The 15441-nt window shown below is 49.5% G+C and overlaps 1 long non-coding RNA gene across 1 annotated transcript; it reads left to right on the forward strand.

Moving 5' to 3' along the window:
- The first annotated feature begins 2364 nt into the window (after positions 1-2364).
- Positions 2365-12026, forward strand: LOC132010031 (uncharacterized). The gene is made up of 4 exons (XR_009402127.1): positions 2365-2453; positions 3659-3849; positions 6397-6702; positions 11450-12026. It is a non-coding gene; the product is annotated as an uncharacterized LOC132010031 (long non-coding RNA).
- The last annotated feature ends 3415 nt before the right edge of the window (positions 12027-15441 follow it).

Consider the following 15441-nt stretch of genomic DNA (forward strand, 5'->3'; position numbering starts at 1 on the left):
ACTGGAATGCTGCTTAAGGAGGAATTACATGATGTTGCAGGTGATAAAGCAGAAATAAGGAATCCATACTCTTTTGAAGCCTACATTTAAACTGGAGAGATGGACAAGCAAAATAAATGGAGTGGGGTAGGTAGTATATTAGTACTATAGAGAGAAGTCAAGTAGGGAAGGAGGGGGAAGTGCTGGGAGTAGCAGGTTTAAATCACATGGTCAGGAAAGGCCTCTGAGGGAAGACTTGTAGCAGGGGAGGGAACCAGTACGTGAATATGGGGTCTAAAGAGGAGAAACTGCAAGTGCAAAGGCCCTGAGGCAGGACCATGCCTAGTGATGGGCCCTAGGAAAGTGTGGCTTGTACAAAGTGAGCAGAATGCAAAGGGGAGAGAGGGAAGAGGAAGCAGAGAGTGGCAGACCAGATGCGGTGGGCTTGGGGCGGTCCTCATGGCCTGGCTGTGGCTCTGAGGAAGCCAGAGCCTTGGCAAGGTTTTGAACAGAGGGGTCACACCTGTTCCTAAAAGAGTGCTTTAGCTGCTGCCCTGTGGTGGGCACAGCAGGAGGCAAGGAGCCCACAGGGAGGAAACCATCACATTCATCCAGGAGGTGGTTGTACTGTGGATATATTTTAAAGATAGAACCACCACTGCCAGGAAGGGGCTTTCTTGTGGCCAGCAGCTTCAAGCTACCTCCAGATCCCCCAGGGGGCATATCCTTCCTCCCCAGAATCGAAGTGGGGCTTCAGGCACATGTCTGAAAGAGTCCAGGCACTGTGGCTTCTCCTGGGAGCCTTCTGTCACCTAGGTCCACCTTGTATCTCTCTGCACTGCACCACACGCCTCGCTCTGCCCCGGGGCCAAGCTTCTGTTCTGTTCTACCCATCACCTGCCATCTTCTCAAGATCCTTCCCATCTTCTAAGGATGCAGTTCTGCTGCCCCCAGCCCCACTCTCTGAACACTTCCCTGTCGGTGGGGGACACTAACCAGGTCCGCTTCACGTGTGCGGCCCCAGGAGACAGAGACCACAAATATGCCTGTAGTGTGAGGGCCCCTTAGACGCCAGGACTGCCCCAGGTGCCTCAGCAGCCTGTTAGCTGATCTGTCGGTGTATGGCATACGTTCAGAATGAAACGATTATGTTTCTTCTTAATCACGTAAGTACATTTTGCCTTATACTCTACGTATATTCATATTTCCTTTAATATAAAAATAATGTCTCTGCCTCTCCCTCTGCCTAACTCTACAAGTCCAGTGGAAATTCCAGATTTGCTCTCGTTGGGCTACCCCATACCCTTAGAGGGGTGCTGTAAAAAAAAAGAAATAGTTTGAGAAGTCAGGTGAGGGGTGCAGGGAGAGGTAGATGTCACTGAGGTTTCATTTGCTATGAATGGATTTCTCTTTATCTGGTGATCAATTTCACTTTAAAAAATGCATACGTTTAAAAACTTCAAGCAGCAGAAAAGGGTAGATCCTGAAAAGTCACCCTTCCATCTGTGGCTCCAGCCCCTAAGTCCTGTCTTGAGGACAGCCACTCTTACTCACCAATGCAGGGATGGCTAATGAACAGTCAATGGCTGGTAATAGAAAGTGCTGACCCATTGAAGGTAAACTGAGGCACCATGGAACCCAGCCCCCAGCAATGTCCTTCCCAGGGCTAAGGTGGCTTCCATGCGGCAGGGTCAGCTAACCTGTCATTTCTATTATCATCTTTGGTTCAGGACCCCTAAGGATAAGTTTGCAAAAACCCCATGCTAGAGTGGAACTGGGGCATTTGGCACTGCTCTCTGTGGCTCTGGATCTGTGCCCTCACGGGGAGGTCTGCTGTCATTGAGATCCTCTCTCCCTCAAAGCTACATTGGGAAGAAAGGCAGGTGGGGGGGTGTCGGGGGAAGCCAGCCTCTGCACCGTGATCACAGCAATGTGAGCGATGACAGTGAGGTTTCGGGGGGCTTTCTCATTCCTCCCCACTCCTCCTATGCCTCAGAGGCTCACCTGAGAGGCAGCACTCTTGGCCACCTTTCCCGTGGGAATTCAGCACAGCCGACAGAACCCCTGAACTCTGCTGGGCCACTGCCAGCAACCTTCAAGCCTTTCCCCCCTGCTGCTTACAGTGACATGATGTCATTTTTATTGAGGCAAGATTAGATTTTTTTCTAAGTTTTCAAAAGTGTGCTTCACATGATCTCTAGTACTTTTCCCATTGAGTGAAGACCACAGAGCTGCCAATTTCAATTTTCTTCAGCTTTTATCACTAGAAGAAGATTAAAAGGAAAAAGAAAGGGGGAGAAAGGCTGAATGAAAATATTCCACTTGGCCCCAGCTGTTAGCATGAGGGTGGCGGGGGACACCCGCATCGCCCGCTCCCTTTTCTGTAACTGGTGCAACAGGCCCTGGCTGCTGGAAGATGCACAAGATCCACTGGCCCGAAGGGTCCTCCTGCCAGGAACTGGAAGAGAGTAAAGGTACAACCTCGGGTCATTCATGGTCGTCAGGAGAGGATCAGAGAAGATGTTTATCATTTGGGAGGCTATTGGGTAAAATACACTCTAGGAAAATCTTCGTCCTCTTAATTCTAAGGGACTGGATCCCAGGGCCTCAGATCAAAGGCAGACGTTTAATCGACTGAGCCACCCAGGTGCCCTGCCATTTACATTTCTTTAAGGGAAATTGAAGAATGCCGCTTTACATGGATCATGGTTTTTTGGGTGCCAACTCAGCCTTCAAAATGAGTTGGTGTGATGGAAAAATCTTGAAAAACACAAGCTCCAATCATGTAAAATGAGGGAATGAAGTGTGGCAGAGTAAGGGACATGCCGAAAAAACTACATGTCTTGGGACGCCTGAGTGGCTTAGTCGGTTAGGCATCTGCCTTCAGCTCTGGTCATGATCCCAGGGTCCTGGGATCAAGCCCCACATCGGGCTCCTTGATCAGCTGGGAGCCTGCTTCTCCCTCTGCCTGCCATGCCCCTACTAATGCCCTCTCTCTGACAAATAAATGAAATCTTAAAAACAAAAAAAAAAAAAAAAGAAAAAAGAAAAAGAAAAGAAACACATGTCTCCCACCCTGTAGGAGTCTTTTTTTTTTTTTTTTAAGATTTTATTTATTTATTTATTTGACAGAGATGGCAAGTAGGCAGAGAGGCAGGCAGAGAGAGAGGAGGAAGCAGGCTCCCCTCTAAGCAGAGAGCCCGATGCGGGGCTCGATCCCAGAACCCTGGGATCCTGACCCGAGCCGAAGGCAGAAGCTTTAACCCACTGAGCCACCCAGGCGCCCCCCACTCTGTAGGAGTCTTAAAGTGGAAACAACATTTATATGACACCACCACTGATGAGTCGAGTTCACATTCCTGCTGGTCTGTTCCTCACCACAGCCTGTGCAGTGGGCGGGGGCAAAATTTACCACAGCTCTACACTGCACCTGGCACGGAATAGGTGCTCAGTGAGGGTTTGTTGAATAAATGTTGTGTAAACCCCCAATTTCTAGAGGTCAGACAGCCTCACAAGTAATCAAGAAATCGGTCCCAAGTTCCTTGGAGTAAGTGGCAGAGGTTAAGACTTGACCTTAGAGGTCTTGAATTCACTCATAGAAGCTCATTAGTACCCAGTTCTCCTTAGAGGCACTGCCTCGGAGAATTCTCTTGACAACTGGCCTTTCTCTGGCTGGCAGGAAGGCGACTGTGAAGGCAACCTCCTTGAAGATGGCAGTGAGTTTTCAAAGAGTCGCTTCAATGGATGGAGGCCAAGGTGACTTCAGACGTGGACAGGACATCTCGTGAGGAGACCCTGCTTGGCTGGAAGGTTCTCCTAGCATTGACTTGGTTGTGCTAAGAAACGTGGGCATCCGGTGTTGTTCTTCAGGTATGGATTTCTAAGTGGTCCCAACTCCTTGTGAAAGTCTCTGCAGCTGTCTGACTCACTCTGTCAGTTATGTGGAACAGAAGAAGTGGCTTCAGAGGCAACTTGTGAGGGAATTCTCCCCATTTGTGTCTTGTGAACCTTGATTCTTCTCCTCCTCAGAGCGAGAGAAGGACTGTGTGGGGAGTGATGTAAGTCCCAAGTAGTTTGCAAGGCTTTGTCAGGACGTCAGAAATAGCAGCTGCAGTATCACTGGGCTGAAAGAGACCCAGAGAGGGACTGAGCACCTTCTCCTGCCCACAGGGGCTGGAGCTGATTATGGCCTTGTGGAAATATGCAGCGTGGAGACCAGGAGGAAGCTGTAGGAAAGGAGGGTCTGTCTGGATGAGAAGGGAGACCAGAGTGTGAAACTTCATCTTTTTGTCTAATCTGTGCTAAGGGCATGAGGCAGTACACAAAGGCTTTGTCCTGGAAGTCAGAGAAGGATCCGGGTTCTAGTTTTGCCTGTGCCGTAGACTTATGTGTATGTCCCTGCGGGTGGTGTTCCCGCATCCTTCTCTGGGCCTCGGTTTCCCCATCAGCAGTCATAAGACATTGGTTTTCACCCAATGCCTTGGGAGGTGTTTCCTCCCCAGGTAGTGCAGGGCCTGAACGTGGAGGTGATGCTGGGCGGGAGTGGTCCCTGTAAGCTCTCAGATCCTTCTACCAGAACAGCTTGGCTTTTGCCTGTTCACACATTCCATGGTCCTCACACAATTTTGTTCAAAGAAAGTATTCCACTGGTTTTGTGTTTAAGTTTGAAAACCACCAACTTAGAGACTCAGAATTCCTTTCCAATGGAGAAAATCATAAGATTCTTCCCTGATGCCTCCCTGGCTTTTGGACTTTTGTCTCCCCTGCTCTGTAGCACGTTCTGTGTTAACCCCTTGGATCCCTCTTTTTCTCTTCCTCAAGGGTCATCACAAGCCAAGTCCGCAGATGATTTGGAGCATGTGGGGCTTGCTGTAAAGGCTGCTTGGGAGAGCCCCCCCCCCCCGCACTGCTCACACTGTCCCCAGCCCGCCAGTGGAACCAAAGACTTCAGATCTCCACTGTGCCTTACTCCCCATAACCGGTACCTCGTCTCACATCCCTCTCCCACAGCCAGCACACGTAGGACATCGAGTAGGTGCTTAGTAACTGTTTGCTGAAAGGATTGGTGAATGAATGGCTTGTTCGCCTCTGTGGGAGGAATTACAGATGTCCCCATCTCGAAGGGCCTTCCCGGGACTGACTGGAGCTTTGTGAATGCTGTGAGCTCTGTGTGTTCCTTTTATGAGGTGGGATGGTTATGGCCTGTGCGGGTCATCCCATGGTATGGGTTCACCTGTGTCCCCTTAAAAAAGGTATCCAAGTCCTAACCCCTAGTACTTCAGAATGGGACCTTTTTTGGAAATATGCATTGCAAGAGGTTTGCAGATGTAATTCGCTAAAATGAGGTCATGATGGATAGAGTAGGGTGGGCCCTTAATCCAGGGGGACTGGTGTCCTCGCGAGAAGAAAAGGAGACACACAGACACACAGGGGACCGACAGTCATGTGACGATGCAGGCAGAGATGAGGGATGCACGCGGTGCGAAGGAACGCCGGCAGGCGCCAGAAGCTAGGGGAGGCAGGCCAGGATTCTCCCCTCTAGATTTCAGAGGGAGCGGGGCTCTGCTGACTCCTTGATCTCAGACTTACAGCTCCCAGAACTGTGAGGCAATATGTTTCTGTTGTCTTTTTTTTTTTTTTCAAAGATTTTATTTATTCATCAGAGAGAGAGGGAGAGAGAGAGTGCACACAAGCAGGAGAGCAGCAGTTGAGGGAGAGGGAGAGGCAGGCTCCCCACTGAGCAGGGAGCCTGATGCGGGACTTGATCCCAGGACTCTGGGATCATAACCTGAGCTGAAGGCAGATGCTTAACTGACGGAGCCACCCTGGCGCCCCTAATTTCTGTTGTCTTAAGCCACCCAGTCTGTAGTACTTTGTGAGGGTGGCTCTAAGGAAGGACTATATCCCTCTACCACCAAAGTTATGCTTAAAAGGAAAAATCTACAACCTCTTTTTCCTTTAACCTCTATGAAATGTTCATAGGAACCTGTTTAACTTGAATTTACTGTTTTGTAGCATTAATTACAATCTCTTATCCAAATGCTTCATGTATTTAAAGCTCTAAAATCTTTGTATATTGGGTCATATGTGTGTATTTATTGGAAAGTAAAATAGACAAATAAAAAAGCAAGCAACTTCCCTCCCAAACAAACCAAAAACTCCAGTCCTAGCTTGTCCTAGTCCTCATCTTTTTTTGAGGCAAATTTGCTGAGAATCGGCTACTCATTTGACTTGAAAGGTTGAATGCAAGTGGGGCCTGGGGATGAGTTTCACTTTCCTCTCTAGGAGCTCCGCATGCTTGCCTGGTTTAAAGCAGGGGCACAGAATCACTGTTCACACCTCTGCAGAAGTGGTACTCCTTGCTTCTGAATATGCTTCCTGAGTTTTGTTTCATTGGCCCTCTCTTTCTGGGAGCAGGTTACCGGCTCTGGCTTCTCCCGGGTGCCCTTGATCAAGCAAGCACGGCCCTCCCTCCTCCATCGTCAAGGAGATTCAGGAATTTGTGGGACCCACCTCATGTCGGGTTATTGAGTAACTGGCGGGGCATTGAATGTCAGGGCTGAGAAAACAAAGCTGCCTACCTGTTGGGCCAGATGACTTCACAGCCCCAGCTGGTCTTCTGGCGCGGGCTTTCTCCAGCTTCCGTCAGTGACGCCTTCAAACAAGCCCCGCCCGCATCGTGCTGTTCTAAACACTCAACTTGAGGATTCTCGCTGTGCTCAGGTGAATGGCAGCCCCTTTGGTTCCGACTAGGCCTATAGCAGTCTTGCAGGAGTGGGAGGGGGTCTTTCCCAGAAGATGGAAGTTGAAAGGAATGAAGGGCTTACTGTATTTTAATTCAAAATCCACCATTAATCTCCCAACCTGGATTTCTAGCCCCCTCCATAGGTGTGGAGAAGACCACACCATCACCAGCTACCCCCATCACTCCCCCAAATCTGTCCTGGCTGACCAGGGCTTTGCTGCCCGAAAGAGAGGTTTCCAGTGCCATTTTTCCAGCATAGGTACCACAGCAGCAATAATTGTGGGTATCTTCGATCCACAAATCTTCGGTGGGGAAAACCATCTTCCCCAGGTCTCAGCGGATGACTGGGGGCCTCCTTTAGGTTGTATCTGTGGAACTGCTGGCTTCCCAGTCAGTGTCTCTGACAGATGCCCACAAACCCCAGGAGGATAGGGAACGGTCTCCAACAGCAAGTCGTGGTCTCCTCAAGTTTGGTTCTGAAGAACTGGGGGAAACTGAATTATATAATTATTCTGTGGTGACAGTAAATTCATGCATTTGCTTATTCATTCTCTTATTCATTCATTACATGGACATTTTCTGAATTCGTTCATTACAGGCTGTGCACTGTGTGATGTGTTGGGGAAATAAAGACACGGCCACAGTTAGTGATGCTAGTGTGACTTGTGCCTAAGGGGAAGTCTGTCCAGGGGGCTGAGAAAGTTCTGGGGACCAAGAGACAGATCAGCGGCCCCCAGGGAAGCGGGGCCTGCTCTCCTGGGCTGAGGATGACCTGGACACTTAAGCAAGAGCTATTGCAAGTGTTCCACGAAAGGAACCTCCAAGAGGTGTCAGTCCTCCTCAAGAGGGAGGTGGCCGGGCAAGTGACAGAGTTCACCCCAGTAGTCTCCTTGGAATTTTTATTTCAGCTTCCTTATATGAAAGTTTTCCTTAGGAAAGACAGAGAGGAACATCAATAGAAAACAGATTCCCAAACTATTTTTTTTTTTTTAAGATTTTATTTATTTATTTGAGAAAGGGAGTCTGCGCATTCCTGCCCAAGCTTCAGGGAGGAGCCGTGGGAGAAGCAGGCTCCCTGCTGAGCAAGAAGCTGATATGGGGCTCATCCCAGGATCCTGGGATCATGATCTGAGCCGAAGGCAGATGCTTAACCAACTGAGCCACCCAGCTGCCCCAGATTACCAAATGTTTTGAGACAAAATTGGTTATGGCACACATAAGACCCAAGCCTTGCATTTGACAGAAAGATGTCATAGGCTATCCTTTGGTCAATTCTAGGTTGCAGTTATAAATGAATTTATAACTACATGGAGCTCTGGGCCTCTCTCCCAAGGTCAGACTTCCATATTTGCTTGACTGTGCACTGGCTCCAGATCTCATGGGGAACATTCTGTTTTATGTACTGGCCTAACACATCCTAAAACAGACATTCTCCAACTTCGCAAATTTTTTTTTTTTTATCAAAGGGTCATGCCAGTTTTATTTCTGCAGTATATGGGCGTAGATGAGTTTAATTCTAAATTATCTGCTGTTTGCCTCTTGCTGAACACATGGTCAAGAATGAGAATGAGTTTAACCCTGTCCTTGTATTTGATAGAGTCAACACAAAGAAATAGGTTTGCATTACATGAGTTTAGCTCCTTTACGTTGAACTGTAAATTAAACATGACCCTAGCTTTTCTTATGTGTCATTACAAAAGATAAAAGTTCCTTTTTGCATCTTCTGCAAACCATCATTGAGAACCCCAGCCACTCGGCCACTCAGTGTCCCTTGTATCAGGACATATTAACTCTTTCTCTTTCCATTTGTGTATCAAATAATGATACCTTGGCTCTCAAGAGCTCAGAGTTCCCCTTGATGCTTGTGGGGAAGTAAAGGTCTCTGAAACTGCTTCTCCTCCTCTTTCAGGGAGAAGGAGAACAGGCTCAACCACCACCAGCCAAAGGCACATCAGGTATCAGGGTAATTGATGAGTAGGTAAGCTTCCAAATCTGCAGGTCCTCTCTAACCCCTGTATCAGGGAGTGAGGTGAGACCTCCAGCTTCTTCCCTGTGCTAGACTGTGGGATCTGCCTGTTCTGCCAAGCAGACCCTGAGCCCACGTGTTTAAGCTGCTGCAAGGAAAGATTGTGAGCTAGCTTCTAGAAAGCCAAGAGAGTGGGAGCAGCAGAGAATGGCGACCATCCTGCTTGGTGGTGGTGGTGGGCAGCGAGCGGTGAGTCCCTGTGCAGGTGGCCAAGGACAGAAGTCTTCAGTGGGCCAGAGAACAGGCGTGAGACCAGAGTGCAAAAGGCAGGGACTGCATCACAGTGCCCCTGGATTCAGTGACCACCTTTTGGTGAGTGTGTGCTCACCAGTCACATTAGCTGGAAAAGTTCCACTCCAACCCTCCCCTTTTGTGGGCTGCTGTGCACAAGTCCCTCTTCCATAGAAGGGTGAAGAAGAGAAGATGAGGTTTATTCCCAAGGGTACTTAACTGCAGTAGCCAGCTAACCTGGCTAACATAATTGTCCCTTTCTTTCCCCCGTGATGTTTGGGATTTTTCCCTCTATTTGTTTCTTGAGCTTTGCTATCATAAGCATATTTGTTTTTTAATTGTAAGCAACCTAAATTTTTGTATGATATTACATAGGAGTAAATAACCAAATGCGTGGAGTTCTAAGGCTAACATGTGCAAGAAAGAGAACAAATCAAGACGCTCTGGGGGTGAGGCCTTAAAGAGCTAGGACTCCAGCAAGAACTTAAGTCAGGGGGACAATTCTCTATAGGTGACAGGCCCTGAGCTGGGTGGGACTGAGCCCAAGAATCATGAGATCAAAGGCAGGGTTGGAGGTGGGAATACTCGTGAGTAGATATGAACAATTGTCATTCTTTTAGCCCTTTACAGTTTGTAAAGTATTTTAACATCCATTATACCCCCTCATCTTCACACCAAGCCCACGATTGCATATTATCATCATCCCTGTTTTAACCATGGGAAACTCGGCTCGGAGAGTTCCAGTGGTGGATCTGGGACTCATACCTGGGTCTTCTGGCCTCGAATTTCATCTTTACCCCACCCTCTGTCCTACACTCTCTGGGCTGGGGGAGGGGACCAACCCACCTAAAACCCACCTAAAAGGCAAGAAAGTGTTCTACAGAGCAATGGAAAATTATGGTATTGAGTTAAGGCTGAGCCAGACTGAGGAGGTCCAGTGCAGATTTCATACAGAGGAAATAGGGAGCCATTGAAGACTTTTGAGCGGGAGTGTCACGTGATACAAGTGGTAGGACCCATCAGTCCATAACTAGTAATCACAGAGGCTTGGGAGGTGGAAAGGGGGAATATGGGAGGAGAGATGTGGTGAGGGGGCTTGGGGAAGAACTTTGGGTCTCCAGATTCTATTGTTAGTACCCAGGAAGTTGTCGGCTTTTTTCCTTGTGATTCACTGCTGTGCCATGGAGTTGGAGTTAGACAGAGCTGAAATATTCAGTCCCTTTCATTCACTGTCTTTATTAATGAGCCAATATCTCTGACGTTTGTTCCACATGATTTTCAGCCCATATCAAAGCACTAACATGATTTAGAGTTGGAGCAAACATCCACGTTTATTATATTTCATGAATATTTACCGAGGACCAACTATGTGCTGGGTGCTGGGCAAGATCCCCCTGCTAGGGAGACAGAAAGAATGGGTTGCAGAGCCCCGCGTTTGGGTGCTCTCAGGCTCCAAGGGGAGAAGGGGTTGGAGATAGGGTGTGGGGGAGGGGGAGGGGAGGAGCTTAGACCCGGACACAAAGACTGCAAGAGAGGGCTACCAAGACTGGCTCCTTTTCACACCAGGAGGACCCGGATTAGGCACCGATCCACCTGCAGCTGGGAATGTCCCACTCTGAGGTTGCCTTTGTGTGTGTGTGGGGGGGAATCAAAGGGTGTCTCGGAGCCGCCAACAGCCCCAGCCCCAGCTAACTTCTCCTTTCTGCTCTGCTGTTGGCCAGTCCTCTGAAACTGGCTGCTCCAGAATGTCCAGCTGGGAGTCTGTCTCCTCCCCCTCCTCCCTCATATCTGCTCCCCTGGGGCTGCAGTAGCATGCCCCACCTTCCCAAAGGGAAAGTCTGTGCTGCCAGATGCAACCGGACACCTGAGTCCCGCGTCACTGTGTGCCCTTGGGCAAGTTATTTCTTCTCTTGGGTTCCTTCCTCTTTCAGAATTGGAGCAGCTCCGGGAGCTCTAAAGATAGGATGGTGATTACTGCAGAATTGCAATGTACGTGCGCGTGCGCGTATGTGACTTGCTGTTTAATAGGGTGCTAAGACAGCAGGGGGTCTGGCCTTTGCGTCCCCCACCCCCACACGTGTGGCTCTCATTACTGTCAGGAGGCCTTAAGTCGGGCCCCATGGAGATGAGAACAGACCCCTTAATTAGGCACGGTTCCCAGAGCGAGAGAGGGAGCAGCCTGGGCTGGGCTGCCCTGGCGTCGCGGGGAGCCCAGCCTGCAGGGCTGAAGGGGGGTGGGAGGGGGAGGCGGAGGGCCGGGGCATCTGAAGGACTCAGCAGGTTTACACTGTGCTGACCCGATGGATGAATGGGGCCCTGTCCACCCACATGGGGTCCTGGAATCTTCAATTATGGCAATTACATCAACAGGTCGGAAGGGCAGCACTTTCCACTGAAGAGGTTCAGGGCTTAAAAGAAAAATCCTAAAGCCACTATTTTTTTTTTTTCCTTCTTTCTTTCTTTTAAAGGGATTGGGTTGATGGAAGAAGACCCCCATCCGCCGTCTAATTGGGCTGTGGGTGAAAAACAAAGATGTGGCACGTTTGGGGAGTAAAATCTGGCTGGCACGTGTTCGCCCGCTTCTGGACTTGTGGCTCTTCTCTCAGTCGGCTTGGCGTTGGAGTCCCCTGAGCATGGGCAACTCCCCTGTCATCTCCCTGAGGGAGGGATCTGGTGACTTCATCTCTGAAGCTTCCTGGTGTGCAGCACAGAACCAGTGTCCGAGGGTTGGATTAGACCTTGGAGAAGTCATGTCTTCTCTCCGGCCCTTGACTTCCCTAGCTGTAAAATGGGCATAATGCCTTCAGTCCTTTCTCCTTCCCAAGCTTTTAAAGAAGACTCTAAGGGCGCCTGGGTGGCTCAGTGGGTTAAAGCCTCTGCCTTCGGCTCAGGTCATGATCCAGGGTCCTGGGATCAAGCCCCGCATAGGGCTCTCTGCTCCGCAGGGAGCCGGCTTCCTCCTCTCTCTCTGTCTGCCTCTCTGCCTAGTTTCGCTCTGTCAAATAAAAAAAAAATTATTAAAAAAAAATAATAAAGAAGACTCTAGTTCCTGCTCTGCATTCAAGCAAATTGGATTTTTTTTTTTTTTCTCTCTTAGCCTCCACGCTGCTGCGTAGGTGAGACTCAAGTGAGGCTCTCGCACCAGCAGCCTGGGCACCACCGGGGAGCTTGTTAGAAATGCAGAATCTCGGGCTCCACGCCAGACAGACCAAATCTGCGTTCGGCCACAGGGTGCACATTACAGTTGAGAAACTCGGCCCTGGACTGAAGCTTGTACACAATGAGTGAGAGTGAATGAGACTTGCTCTCATCTATAAAATGGGGATAATGGTATTTGTTCTTTCCCATCGGGGTGATGCTGGGAGAGGGCATAAGGTACAGTTGGCCCTGGAACAACATAGGTTTGAACTGTATGGGTCCACTTACATGCAGACTTTTTTCAGTAAATATAGTAGAGTGCTGTAGATGATTTCCTTATGATTTTCTTAATAACATTTTCCTCCTTTGGCTCCCTTTATTGTAAGAATACAGTAGGTAACACATATAACACACAGATACGTGTAGATCAACTGTCATTGGTAAGGCTTATGGTCAACAATAGACTATTAGTGGTTAGGGTTTTTGGGAGTCAAAAATTATATGCAGATGTTCGTCTTTGAGGGGAGGCAGTGCCCCTGATCCCTGCCTTGTTCAAAGATCAACTCTACTTTGTAATTATAACAGTCTTTTATGCTGTCACTCCCTGGACCGTTCACTGAGCAGCTACTATGAGACAGGCGTGGGGTTCATACAATACCATTCCTGTCTAGAAAAAAATTTGCAATCTTCCAGGAGTCTGATTTTTAAAGGGACTAAGTGTAACAGAATGTGTTAAGTGCTATCAGATAGCTATGCTCAAAAGAGGAGATGGTAAGGGTGGGCGAAAATCGATCGTGATGGAAGTTCAAGGCTGGGTAGGTTAGGAGAGATTTCACCGACAGGCTGGCATTGAGCTTATGGGCATAAGCCCAGGTGAAGGAAGAGAAGGGTCTTCTAGATGGAGGCTTAGAGTCTTGAAAGAGGGTGGGGGATTTGGGGTGGCCTTTAGTCCTGAGATCTAGCGTGAGTGACCAGAGTGAGAGTGTATTTGCAGACGGTCCCATGGCTTGATTGGTAAGAATGGGCAGTCGAGGTCCTGCTGCCTGGTTAGGCTCTTTGGGGCCCATCATCTGGTTGACTGTAGCTTCCAGTCCCGTGTTGGGGTTATCGGCCTGAACGTTAGAGTCCTGCTTACAGTGCTAACCACCTAAGAGGAAGACATCACTTTTTGGTCTGTTTGTTTAATGGCTTTTCTTCTTATTCCTCATCTGCTCTGCTGGGTGAGGTTTTTAGTGCCAGCAGCAGTGTTCTACTTCTTAAGATTTTAACACAACCCCGAGGAGTGAAGGATTAGTGAGGGAGCAGAAGCAGGCTTCCAGATATGTCGTTTATTTTGTCCAGCCCAGTTGGAAAGGCCAGTTGGCATCTAGGCTGAGAATTGAGATGTCAACATGTTTAGGGAATGGCTGAAGCCCTCCTTTGGTTCCAGTGACATGTGTCGCTGCCCTGCGCCCCCTGCGACCACCCCACTGTGTCCACAGCAACAGCAGTTACAGGCTCAGGGCTCTGTGGCTCCCAGCTGGCCCACAGGTGACAGAGGACAGATAGCAGAAGCTCCAATACATGTGGGAGAGGTGGCTCTCATCCAAATAGCCAACGACACCTCTGGGCTCTGCCTGGTCCTGGTGGGTGAGACCAGAGGGGAAAGTGGGTGATACCATATGGGTGTGGGCAGAAGTCGGCGCAGCACAGAGCAGATGCAGGGTGTGAACTGAGTCCTCCTGCGGCTCAGGAGGTTTGCAGCTTGGTGCCAGGCTTGAGCTCTCCTTGCTGGTGCAGGCCGGCGGTGTGTGTGGTTATGCCGCACCCAAGTGCAACTCCATGAGGAAGGGGGCTCCTCCGTATGGCAGGAAAGTGGCTGGATGCTTGCTGGGGCTCCTTTTTGCTCCATTCCAAACTAAAGGCAAGGACCTTGTCTTGCTTGTGTAGGATCGCGCCCTTGGGTGCTGAGTTAATATGTAACCGAATTTGCAGAAAGGTTTATCTGTTTGTCTCTGGCAAGGACATTTGGGCAAACGGCTTTCTGCACCAATGCCCTCGGCATTAGGTTTTATTTTCTTTCAGCAAAGGAAAGAGATAGAACCTTTTCATATCGCTGGTCCCTTTTAGCTGTCTGTTTTCAACTTTTTAAGAAAAGGGCCCCAGGGGGTTAATGCTCTGAGTAGAGAGTTTCACTATAAGCTTGGGAAAGGGGACAATGCAGATCAATTGCCTGAGATGTTCAGGCAGTAGGACTGTTCACAAATGTGGACTCTTCCACTTAAGAATAGTGAGACTTGATAAAGTACTTTACTGCCGTGTGCCTCAGTGTCCCCCGTAGCACACAGGAGTGAACTGCTCTTCTTGCTAGATTTGGGGGGTGGGAACCAAAGGACAGAGTGCAGTGACACCTGCTGTGCCAGGAGTCTGGATAGGACCTGGCCCCTGGTCTAGGGAAGGAGAATCGAAAGGCTTTCAGCCCTGAAAGCCATTTCAGGGCGGGGGGGTTGGTGCAAGCAAAGGAACCCAGTGTCAGCCTTGTGGCACCCAGAAAAGGAAACTGCAGTCAGGAACGCCCCACCCTGTGGGGCCCCTGTGGCCAGCACACCTGTCCTCAGACCCACACAAACACCACAGAAGAGGGAGCCCCACCACCCTCAGGCTTCCTGATCTCACTCTCCACACCCACTCTCTCGCTCTGCCTGACCTGGCCTTTGCTCTCCCAGACTTGCCTTGCCTTTTTGGATCTGACCCTTGCTGGTTCCTTGCTGTCGCCTCGAACCCGCTCAAAACTAACTCTGATGGAACACTCAGGGCACGACTCCTCCCGCCTCTGGGGCATACACCTCCCTCCGCAGCGGGGCTGGGAGCTGGTGCCACCGAAACAGCCTCCGCCCTCCTTCTGGGTTTTTCTGTTGGTTTCCAGGGTGCCATTTCCTCCTGCCCTCTCTGTCTCTTTCATGTTTTATTTTTTATAGCTGTGGGGAGTCTTTGAGGATGGGGTGGGGTGAGACGCAGGCCATAGGCCCCCCTTCATCAAGAGTGGAAGTCAGCGGGAGGAAAAAGGATGTCCTTAAAGTGGCGTGAAGAAGCTCTCTCTCCCCTTCAGAGGGCAGAAGGGAAATCCTGAGCAAGTTCCTGGTATCAGCGACCCAATCTACCTCCTCTAGATGCTGTGGAGATAAAACGTTTCTCTCTCTCCCCAAGCCCTGGTTTCTTGTTTTGTAAAATGATGACAATGATGATTCCGGCTTAGGCAACTTCATCAGGCTGCTATGTGGAGCCCAGCAGATACTGGATGTGAAAGTACTTGGTAAGCTCCGAAGCCCCAGGCCCTTGACAG

The sequence above is a fragment of the Mustela nigripes genome, chromosome 2 (genome assembly GCF_022355385.1).
Source record: "Mustela nigripes isolate SB6536 chromosome 2, MUSNIG.SB6536, whole genome shotgun sequence".
Taxonomy (NCBI): domain Eukaryota; kingdom Metazoa; phylum Chordata; class Mammalia; order Carnivora; family Mustelidae; genus Mustela; species Mustela nigripes.